This window comes from Rattus norvegicus, chromosome 16 (genome assembly GCF_021556685.1).
Source record: "Rattus norvegicus strain SHRSP/BbbUtx chromosome 16, alternate assembly SHRSP_T2T, whole genome shotgun sequence".
In the NCBI taxonomy this organism is placed as follows: domain Eukaryota; kingdom Metazoa; phylum Chordata; class Mammalia; order Rodentia; family Muridae; genus Rattus; species Rattus norvegicus.
The window spans coordinates 9,566,246-9,577,952 of record NC_141549.1 but is presented as its reverse complement, the minus strand read 5'-3'; positions in this window follow the sequence as shown (position 1 = coordinate 9,577,952).

The window sequence follows — 11,707 nt, the reverse complement described above, 5'->3', positions numbered from 1 at the left end:
GTGTCCAGTGGTTGGCTCTACTCATCTTGGAGCATATGACGTGTGTCTCTTTGTGTTTAATCATGTTTCTTTAATCACCAATGACCTTGCCGATCTTTGTATGTGCTTATTGGCATTTATAGATTTTTTTAAATTTGGAGACTTGAATATAAGACTCCTTCATAGATTCTTTAATAGGGGTGTTTGCATTGTTGAATGATAAGACTTTGTATTTTGGATATCAGAATGTTGATTTGGAAATAGTCCCCCCCCCATTATTAGGTAGTCTTTTTGCTTTATTGGTAATTTCTGTTTAATTTTTAGTGGCAATGACCTCTCTTCTCATTCGTTCCCATTCTCCATTGCCCTCCATTATTTTGAAAAATAATTAATTCACTGCTATCCTAAAAATTTTCTGTAGGTGTACAAAAGTTTACTATTTTTAGGAAGTCCCATATTTTTGTTTACATTTTATTTCATGGTTTTCATGTCCTAAGCACCCACTGCTAAATCCAAGGTCATGGAGATGTTGTTCCACACTTCAATCTAAGAGTTTTATGACGTAGGTCTCATACTTATGTTGTAGATCCATTCTGATTAATTTGTGTACATCACATGTGCCCCAGCACAACAATTTCCACTGAATGCTTTTTTGTAGCCTGGTGAAGACCATCTTGAGGTGTTCTGATAACAGAAAATAGAGAGTAGAACTTTCTCAGAGCAATTCTCTATGGCCTCAACAGAAGCAGAAGCATTGGTCTAACTAACAGCTCATCCCACGAGAATTGCAGACTGGCATCATTCCCACCCTCATATAATCTTCCCTTCCTAGGTTGATGTTTACATACAAGCCATGTGCCAGATGTTGGACCAGAGCTTTGTAGGGCTTAGTGCTCCCTCTTTCATAGAAGTGCAAAGACCAGCCAGGTATGTTGTAGGTACATCTGAACCCCAAAGAGATCTAGACTGAGATCTAGACTATATTGTACCGCATGCCGGTGTGGAGCAGGTGTGCCTTGAACCAGGAGTAGAGCAGCAAACGTCCTGTGCCAGGAAAACCAGAATGCAGGCAAGAGGAACCCCTGCCTCACACAGCTGGACTCAGCGATTGGGATCCTAAAGGGCTGAGCATTTGCGGAGATGTCAGCAGCCGCTGGGCCTCTCCTGCAGAGGTTGGGGGACAGACTGGGGCAGAAGCAGCAGCAGTGTCGGGAGCTGCAATATGAAGGAAAGGGCTGTGTGTGTGTGTGTGTGTGTGTGTGTGTGTGTGTGTGTGTGGGACATGCTTCAGTAGAATAAAGCAGGAGAAGAGACAGAAAGCCGGCGGCGGCTCCTAGCGTGAAGCCTATGAAAACTGGATTAATTTTGAAGGAGATAAAGGTGGGGGTTGATATTCCCTAACTCCCTAGTGTGTCATAGAGCTACAGTGATGAGGTATGGCAGAAGGACAGACACATAGATCAAGGAACAGGAAGCACAACCCAGAAATAGATCCACAGCAACATGCCTGGCTGATTTGGATGAAGAATAAAAGTAATTCAATGAGCAGAGAACAATCTTGTCAGCAAGTCACATGACGCGATTCAACCTCCACGGGCCAACAAAAGGAGGGGAACTCAACCCAAATCCTACGAGTGTCTCAAAGTGTATCATGGATTTAAAGGTAAGATATAAAACCTTTAGCAAAAAAAAATATGAGAAAAATCTTTAGGAGATAGTTCTTAGATTTCAACCCCAAAGCATAATCCATAAGGAAAAAAATGTGGATATCTTGGAATTTATTAAACTTTTTATTGTGTCAAAATATAAGAGGCAAGAAATTATTTGAAAACTATATTGTATCAGATCAATATGGAAAACACAACATACCCCAAAACCAACAATAAAAATTCAATTAGAAAAGAATAGACATGAATAGACTCCTAGTTTTACTCCGACGCCAAGATAAAATGCTCTGACGGAAAGCACTAGAGGAGGAAAGGGTTTGGTCTTTTACTTCCAGGTCACAGCCCATCACTGAAGGAGGTCATCATAGGAGCTCAGGTAGAACCTGAGGGCCGTACAGCTCACTATTCTTTACAATGCGACTCCAACAGGAAACCCAACCAGGCACTGATCTTAGCAGGCTCACTCATTGGCTCAAAGCTCATTCTTGCTTGTACAGGCCAAGACATGTCTAAGAGTGGTTCTCCTGGCAGCGGGCCAGGCCCTCCAAAGGGACCCGGGTTTCCTTCATCTTGTTCTGTCTTCCTGGGCTCTCAGTTGCCGCTTTCTAATCTTGTCAATTCATGGAAAATTCATAAATAAGCAAGACACTAAGCGCCTTTATGATAGCCCCAAAGGGTCTTTACTTCCAAGGATCTGGATGTCCCAGGGAGGGAAAGCATCCGAATGGAAATTACACCTTAGGGAAATGCCTCCAGAAGACTACGGTGTCACAGGGATGCACAGTGAGGAGCTGAGTCTGCAGGTTGAAAGGAGAGATGCTCTCTAGTAAAGCACTAACTGGGGCCTACAGCTCCACACACAGGGATCCTGATGTGGTAGCAACACAAGACTCCCAGGCTCAGCCACTTTCCCAGAGCTCTTGGGTAAAATGAACAATTTACAGGTGGTTCTCAACTTGCATGGTAACTTAAGATTTTTTTTACCCCGGGATGTTGCAAGACCGATCGATGTGGGCTTAGCAGAAATCATACTTCGGAAAATTAAGTAATTTATTTTTGCTGTGTCTCTTCGAGATTGAACCCAGGGTGTTTGACAGGGTAGACAAGTGTTCTACCACTGAGCTACAATCCCATTCTAAATTTGGAGCTTTTCGAGGCTAGAGTTATAGGATATAGGATAGTCCGATCTTTACTCACTGCTAGGCAAGTGGCAAAGAGCTGCAGCTCCTAGCCAGTCAGAGGATCATGGAGAGCCATACAGAGATGGCTCTCCACAGTGTGCTGGGCTACTGAGCTGGGATATTGTCTAGGTCAGGTAGAGTGGGTGCAGTTTGTATTTAAGCTAGCTTCAGCCTATGATGGTTTAGGAGGGTATAACATTGCCCCTTTGCAAGTCAAGGTAAAGGGAAGTTAGGAGTCAAGGGTTCAAAAGGAAACTTAGGGTTGATGCCTCCCAAACCTGTGTCCTTTTGTGGCCAGGGAAGGAATGGTAGAATTGTTTTTCTAGCTTTAGACAAAAGTCCTTTTTTTCTGAGTGTCTTTCTTTTCTCTCAAATCCAGAGCTCTGATCCTCAGAATTGAAAACCAGTTCATGCTAAAATACTTTGCCAAGACATAACAATCACCAGGAAGACACAGTTGCAGAGTAGTTACTTAATTGCTGTTCTCCCCGTCTCAGTGTGATGCGGTTGAAATTAGGTTGCCTCCCTTGTTCATATTTTAGTCTTTAGACTTGCTCTAAACTTGCTTTACATAGCTGTCCTGGAGTCCCTGCTAGGACAATAGTACATTTTCCCTGTCCTTTTCTGTTTTAAACAGCTGCAATGAATCCTCTAAATAAGCCTTGATAATTCGATTACCCACCTCCTATAGGCGGAGACTTGGAGCCCTGCAGTTTCTCTTCTTATCTTCAGGGCTTGATCGGAAGTGAGAGCAGCTTAGTCGAGACATCGCTCAGAGAAGAAAGTTTGGTGTCTTTCCTGACAGCCCTGTTTCTCAGCATTCTTTTCCTTACCACTGGAAGGGAAAAACTGAGGCTGAAGCCTAGAGTTCGGAGCGTCTTAGTCAGAGGTGGACATAAACACAGCTCAGCTCAAGTCGACTCCTCAGGCAGGCTTCGGGGCCGTCAGTCCCCTTCCCAAACACTGAAGGATTTCTCCAGCTTCTGACCCTTGGCCTGTGATATATCCAGGCCTTTGCAACAGTAGGATCTGGAACTTGATTGACCAAGGCAGTGAGTTCCAAACCACTGTGTCTGGGACTGGGGGGAGATGGCCGCTCCCACAGGAAGAGGTGAGGTGAGTTGCTTTTCTAAGAGGGTGTGGAGACAAGTAGATCTTCTCACAGACCCGATGCAGCCAGGCATGGATATCAAAGGAAAGCTCGAATCATCATCACAGTAACTCTCCACTCAAGCGCAGGCACACCAACCACATAGACACATCAGATAACACACACACACACACACACACACACACACACACACACACCCCTTATACATACTACAATTTTCTCATGGAACATACATAATACATGCCCCACAGTGTACCTATATCATACATAAACCAAACATATGACTTATACATTGTATACATACTTTCTGCACCACACACACTTACCTGATTTGCATTGTATACACATACAACATGCTCATATCCCATATCCTGTGACCTACATTACATACCACACTCTTTCCAATCTATGGATGACTCTTCTCGTGCCTAATGTGGCTGACAGCAGGATTTAGAATCTATTCATTAAATGGCATTTGGGAAGCAAAGTTTGATGCCTGCTGAGAGTCCATGATGTCTCCAAAGCAAAATCCCAGCTCTAGCTTGTGTCAGCAGGACTAGAGCTTCCCGAGGAAGGACTGGACCTATTTGTAGGAACTTCACTATGAGAGCAACAGGACTTTCCAGCCTGCTTAGTGGCCTTGGTCTGTGATGTATTTCGGCCTTTGCAACAGTAGACCTTTCTAGGCGAGTGGATGGGGGTCTGGGTTTATGGCAGCATACCACGGCGTGGGGGATGGTCCTGATGGTGTATGTGGGGATTAGGGGTCTTAGCCCACATCCACCCAGCTTTGGCACTGGCTATGGTGTCCTGCGGAAGTCCAGGGTTTGCACCTTGTGGGCAGTAGAGGGAGAGCCCTGGGGAAGATGGTGTTTGGAATGCTCCTGGCCTGGCCGCAGGGCTTCTGAGGATGGCATTGGCATTGATTTTCTGCTGAGGGACCCTCAGTGGAGACCAGCAAAACCTTGACCATGTCTGTCTTTCAGAACCAGCCGCGTTTGTTCCCAGCAGCAGGTGGGTCCCTCAGGGAAGCAGGTGGATCCCTCAGGGATGTGTCATGGGGAAGAGTGGGGCAGTTCAGTCTGCCTTTGGAGTGGGGGAAGCAGACGCAGCTCCATGGTTACCAGCACTGGGAGTAATTGCTGACACGAAGGTCAGTCTGACACACATCAGAGCACAATTAAAATCAACCCAAAGGCCTGCTTAGAACTGTCTCTGCCTCAGCAGGGGGCTCAGAGCCTGTCTCCTCCCAGGCCTCCACAGCTACAATCCAAAAGTACTCAGAAAGCACAAAGCCTTATGAAAGCTGTGGAAAGCGAGCTCTCTAAGTCGAACCCCAGTCCCCAGTCACTTGAAACACGATGGTCTAGAGCAGTCCCTTCCCGAACCTTTTTCACCAGCAAACTCTTTAGGATGAAAAGGTTCTACATGACCCTGGCTCTAGGGGTATAACAAGTTAGTACACAAATCAGTCGTTTTCTGATAATGCCATTAATAAATTTATGTTAAATCGATTCTTTGGCACAGAAAAAGGCTTTCCCTCCAAATCCATGTCTGGAGGCATAGGGTCCCTGAGAAGATCTGCTCATCTCCAAACCCTCTTAGAACAGTTAATAAGCATCACCATTTATTAAAGATGAGAGAAAACTTACATGCTAAAGAGGTGAGTGAACTTGTTTATTTTCATGTAAACAATTAAATCTTGGCCCAGTGAGAGGGCTCAGTGTGTAGAAGGGCCTGCTGCCAAACTTGGTGACATGAGTTTGATCCTGGGAGAGAGGATCGAGCCCAGTCCAACAGGTTGTCCTCTGACATGCTCTCTTCCTCTCCTTCTCCCTCTCCTTCTCCCACTCCCTCTCTTTCTTCTTCTCCCTCTCCCTTTTCCCTCCCCTCCCCTTCTCCCCTCCCCTTCTCCCCTCCATCTCCCTCCCCTCCATATCTCTCTCTCTCTCTCTCTCTCTCTCTCTCTCTCTCTCTCACACACACACACACACTAGTTAGTTAGATAAAATGTAATAAGAATGAAATCTATCTGAATGTTTGATTCTACAGGGCTTAGCGCATCTTCAACCTTTTTCAGAGTTGATTAATATTCTGTGCTGAGAACATTGTTCCCAAAATGAATAGGAGACAATGAAAGAAATAAGATTAGGGCCACTTCAGAAATTGTTGAAATTCTGTCCTAATTCTAAGCCAAAATTCATTTAATGATGACCTTGGTTAGCTTCAGATGGGAACTTGACACAGCCTAGAGAAATCTGAGAGCCTCAATTGAGAGGCTGGCTTGATTACACTCTCCTGTGGCCATCTCTGCGATAGACTGTCTTGATGGATGGTTAATGGTTGATGTGGGAGGGCCCAGCTCGATGTGTGTGGCGTACTCACAGGCAGGCGAGCCTAGACTATATAAGAAATCTAGCTGGCATGAGCCAGGGAACAAATCAGCAAGCAGCATTCCCCTGTGGTTCCTGCCTCTAGGTTCCTACCTTGAGTTCCTGTACTGACTTCTCTCAGTGATAGACTATGACCTGGAACTGAGGGATGAACTCAACCCTTTTCTTCTCGAAGTTGCCTTTGGTTGTGGTGACCTTAACATACTCCCAAAGAGGACAATAATTGTTTATAAATGTAAAGGGAGTCAAACTCAAACAGCACGTTTTAATCAAAATTCCTAACAAAGTATTACCCACAGATTACACTAATTTGAGAGTTGCATGCTGAGAAATGACAGTGGGAAAGTATTAAATCTTTTTTCTTATGTTAAACCATGTTTCTACAAGAGCAGAAGGCTTGTATGTACAGTGAAGACACTGAGATTCACAGTGCACAGTTGTCTTGGATCTGAGCCGAGGTGCTTCAGGTGACATTTATCAGCACCGTGTGAAGGCATCTGCAGTACAGAATGGCTGCCCCTCTTACCTCCAGTCCCACCTCCCTTCATTGAGTCCACGCCAATCTGTTTCTCTTTCTCTCCCATCTCTCCACCACTTACTTGCTCACCCTAGTGGCTCCCTGGCCTCCCCCTGCACCCAGCCCACGGCAGCAGGTGGGGACCCTCTGCAGGTAATCCTTTATGTCAACTTACATACCACTCTTCCCCTGAGCCCCCGAAGCTGTGCTTTTGTTTTAGTTTTGAGACAGTGCCTGGTTAAAGTTTCCCTAATTGGCCTGGACTCATTACATAACTCAGGCTGGCCTTGGATTCTAACTCCCAGCCCCCGGCCATCCACCTGCCTCACTGTCCTGGGTGGGATTATAGACACAAGCCACCTTGTTCAGCCTACAGCCACCTTGCATGTGAGAGATATTAAGAGATAAGGAGTGTGTAACTTTGAAAACATTGCCCCTAAGATGATGCAGTATTGGATCAGGATTGGATGCCAATGTCCTACAGTCCTTGACTGACCGGTCACATTATCTTTTCTTGGACCAACACCGACACTGGTGTCCTCTTCCGATGTCATCGGTTGTTAGCAGCTCAATATTGATCCACAGGCATCTGGGATTGTCTTTCGGAGGACAAGATGTTTCACAACTGCTCCTAACTCCAACTCCAGGTCATCTGACGTCCTCTTCTGGACTCCACAGCTTGGAGGAACTAAAACCGAATTCTCAAGTGTGTTACACTCACTCCTGACTCACACAACTGCCACTACTCACTTTAGGTCCCACACCACTCATCCTACGTGATTCTTTATCCAATCATGCTGACAACTCAGGGATCCCACCCGTCTGCGGCATCTTTTATTAGTAATAATTCTATATGTGGGTGACAGGAATCTCCCCCATGTCTTGGTTTTATACTCCGAAGTTTCAGTTCTTACATCAAATATAGCTTGAAAATATTAAGTAGAAACTTTCAGAAATAAAAACATCAATACATCAGAAATAAATGTATTAAAATTGCTGTCTTTTATTATTAGCCATCATTAATCTCTCAGTATACCTAGTTTGTAGGTATTATATGTTTAAATACATATGTCTATATATTTGTGTGTGGGTACATGGTTCGACATATCTGTTGTCTCATGCTTTCGCTGAGGATCTTGGGATGTATCATCCCCCATGAGTAGGGTGAGAGAATACCATTGTTCATGCACAGATCTATTTTCCATTCCAGGTGTTGGCTCTGCTCCGTGTCTGCGAGGGCAGGTAGCTCTTGCTGATGTACTGCAGTTGCATTTAGCCAATGGGAGAGACCCGTGGGATTCTGGGAATGAAAGCTGGTGTGTGTTTTATTTGCCTTGTTTTCAGGCAGAGGCTGGGAATAGCAAAACACTCCTTCACACTCCCTCAGCCCAGGCAGCCTGATCTCCTTTCATTCACAAGCTGTGAAGAGGTAGCTGCTTCCCGCTCTTGCTCATGTCTGGGTGGCCTCCCTTCATGCTTTAGTTCTGTATGCCGCCACCCATGTCTCATTAAATTACCTTCCCACTAGAGTCTCTTCTGCAGACTGTGGAGAGAGAATTCTGCTTCCTGCCTTGACTGAGACGGTCATATTTCTCTTTCAGGGTCTCACCTTTCTTTTCCTAGACACCTTCTTAACCGCCCAATGACAACGTATTATCATGGCCTATGTTTATGAGCACTTATGCTAATCGTTTCTTGTTTTTATCTGAGCTTCTCCACATTGCTGTGATTTTGCCCCAGAGCACAAGACATTTCCTTAACCCATTCTGCCACCCTTTGCAATGAAACATTATGTACTTAAAATAATATTCACTTTTATTTATTTACTTTTGAAATAGTGCCTTGCTACGTCACAAGGGCAGCCTCGAATTTATGATCCTCCTGCTGTTGGGATGACAGGACTCTGCCGTCACACTTGACTTGAAATGTTCTAAAATTTTCAGCAATCGTGTTGTATTTTCAAGGGTCCTTTTTTGTTGTTTTGTTTGTTGTTCTTTTTTTCTTTTTCCCTTTTTTGCTTTTATTGGATTTTTATTTATATTTCAAATGCTATCCCCTTTCCTGGTTTCCCATCCATAAACCCCATATCCCCTCCCCCTTCTTCTATGAGGGTGCTTAACCACTCACCCACCCTCCCCCTCCCACCTCCCGGCCTTGATATTCCCCTACACTGAGACACAGAGCCTTCATAGGACCAAGAGCTTCTCCTCCCACTGATGCCTGACAAGGCCATCCTCTGCTACATATGCAGCTGGAGCCATAGGTCCATCCCTGTGTACTCTTGGGATGGTGGTTTAGTCTCTGGGAGCTCTGGGGGGGTGTGGTGTGGTTGATTGATATTGTTGTTCTTATGGGGTTGAAAACCCCTTCAGCTACCTCTGTCCTTTCTCTATCTCCTCCATTGGGGAACTCATTCTCAGTTCAATGGTTGGCTGTAAGTATCCGCCTCTGTATTTGTCAGGCCCTGGCAGACCCTCTCAGGAGACAGTTATATCAGGCTCCTGACAGCATGCACTTCTTGGCATCCACAATATTGTCTGGGTTTGGTGGCTGTGTATGGGATGGGTCCCCGAGGTTTGCCCGAGTTTGGCCTTTCAGTCTTTGCTCCACACTTTGTCTCCATATTTCCTCCTGTGAGTATTTTTGTTCCCCCTTCTAAGATGGTCTGAAGCATCCACACTTTGGTCTTCTTTCTTCTTGAACTTCATGTGGTTTGTGAATTTTATCTTGGGTATTTCTGAACTTTTGGGCTAATATCCATGTATCAGTGAGTGCATACCATGTGTTTTCTTTTGTGACTGGGTTATCTCACTCAGGATGATATTTTCTAGTTCCATCCATTTGCCTATGAATTTCACAAAGTCATTGTTTTTGATAGCTGAGTAATATTCCACTGTGTAGATGTACCACATTTTCAGTATCCATTCCCCTGTTGAAGGGCATCTGGGTTCTTTCCAGCTTCAGGCTATTATAAATAAGGCTGCTATGAACATAGTGGAGCACGTGTCCTTGTTATATGCTGGAACATCTTTTGGATATATGCCCAAGAGAGGTATAGCTGGATCCTCAGGTAGTGCAATGTCCAATTTTCTAAAGAACCTCTGACTGATTTCCAGAGTGGTTGTACCAGTCTGCAATCCCACCAACAATGGAGGAGTGTTCCTCTTTCTCCACATCTTTGCCAGCATCTGTTGTCACCTGAGTTTTTGATCTTAGCCATTCTGACTGGTGTGAGGTGGAATCTCAGGGTTGTTTTGATTTGCATTTCCCTGATGACTAAGGGTGTCGAACATTTCTTTTGGGGCTTCTCAGCCATTCGGTATTCCTCAGCTGAGAATTCTTTGTTCAGCTCTGTACCCCATTTTTAATAGGGTTATTTGACTCTCTGGAGTCTAACTTCTTGAGATCTTTGTATATATTGGATATTAGCCTGCTATTGGATGTAGGATTGGTAAAGATCTTTCCCCAATCTGTTGGTTGCCTCAAGGGTCCTTTCTTGCTTTTGTTGTTTCTTTTTTTTTTTTTCTCCCCGGAGCTGGGGACCAAATCCAGGGCCTTGCGCTTCCTAGGCAAGCGCTCTACCACTGAGCTAAATCCCCAACCCCCTTGTTGTTTCTTTTTGCTTCCTGCCAATCTGCCTCTGTTACATGGATACAACCATGTCTGTAATCCAAAACCCAACAGGAAGCTTTCGACATCTTGACATGCTTTCCTTTTTTTTGAGGTCATTTTGATACGTCCTCTCTGTGCTGTTAGTTTTCTAAGCATACTGTTTATAGGAGCGAGCAAACGTGCTTTCCCTTGGGTGGCCGATGTGGCATTGCTCCATCTTCTAGGGAAAATTAGGACAACTGGTTTACCCCTGGGAGCTTTGTGCTCTTAGGACATGCTTGGATGGCTTGCTTAGAATGCGCAGATGTGTATGTGTGTGTGTGTGTGTGTGTGTGTGTGTGTGTGTGTGTCTGCCTGCCTGCCTGTCTGTCTGTGCATGCACTCATGTGTGCACTTGCACAGGAGAGGGGAAGAAAAGCACATTCCTATGTCAAAAATAGGTTAGATGAGCCTTTTTTATCTACAAATTAACTCAATGGTAGTCACTAAACACAAAGTGTTAAATGGAGGGGAAATCTAAGGCAGGCAACAATCAAAGAAAAATGCTCAGGGTGACTTTAGCTGGTCACCACACCCGAGCCCCAAGTCCCCGCTTGAGGACTATAATGGATAATTCAGTGAGGAGTGTGAGGCATGACTTGGGCCTGGGTAGGCTGTAAACTAGAAATGATAGGGGTTGGTCCTTAGGAGGGGAGAGCGAGGGGTGTGTGGGAATGCAGTCTGTGGGTGCTTCTTCACACTTCATGTTTTCTCACAACAGCCCTTGTGCATTTTAGCTGCAGCTCAACTGCAAGCAACGAGATGACTCTGTGTCCAGACTGCGGCCATTTCCCACACTGGCTGTCACAGTGGGGACAGCAGCCGTGTGTGGGCCTGACTGCAAGGCTTAGGAACCTTCCATCGAGGAGAAGTCTGTCTTTCTGACCCCCAGCTTGGCTCACCGGGCCAAGGAATGTACTGACTTTGGGGAAACTCAGAGATCAAGAGATTAGGAAATCCCTTACCAGCAACCTGGTTCGCACTGATGCTTGCCCCCCGCCCCCCCCCCCCCCCCCCGCATTCCAAAATGATTCTCGTGGAACATTCTGAGGGATGAGCAGTGAGGTCCGTTTCCAAGTTACTGAGGGAGGTCAGGTGAGCCAGCTGTCCCTGCAGCAGAAGGGAAGTCACAGCTGGGGACTGGGGACGGCAGCCTGCCAGCAGAACTTTGCAGATAGGTCAGCTGGCCCTGGATGCTGGAGGGCGAG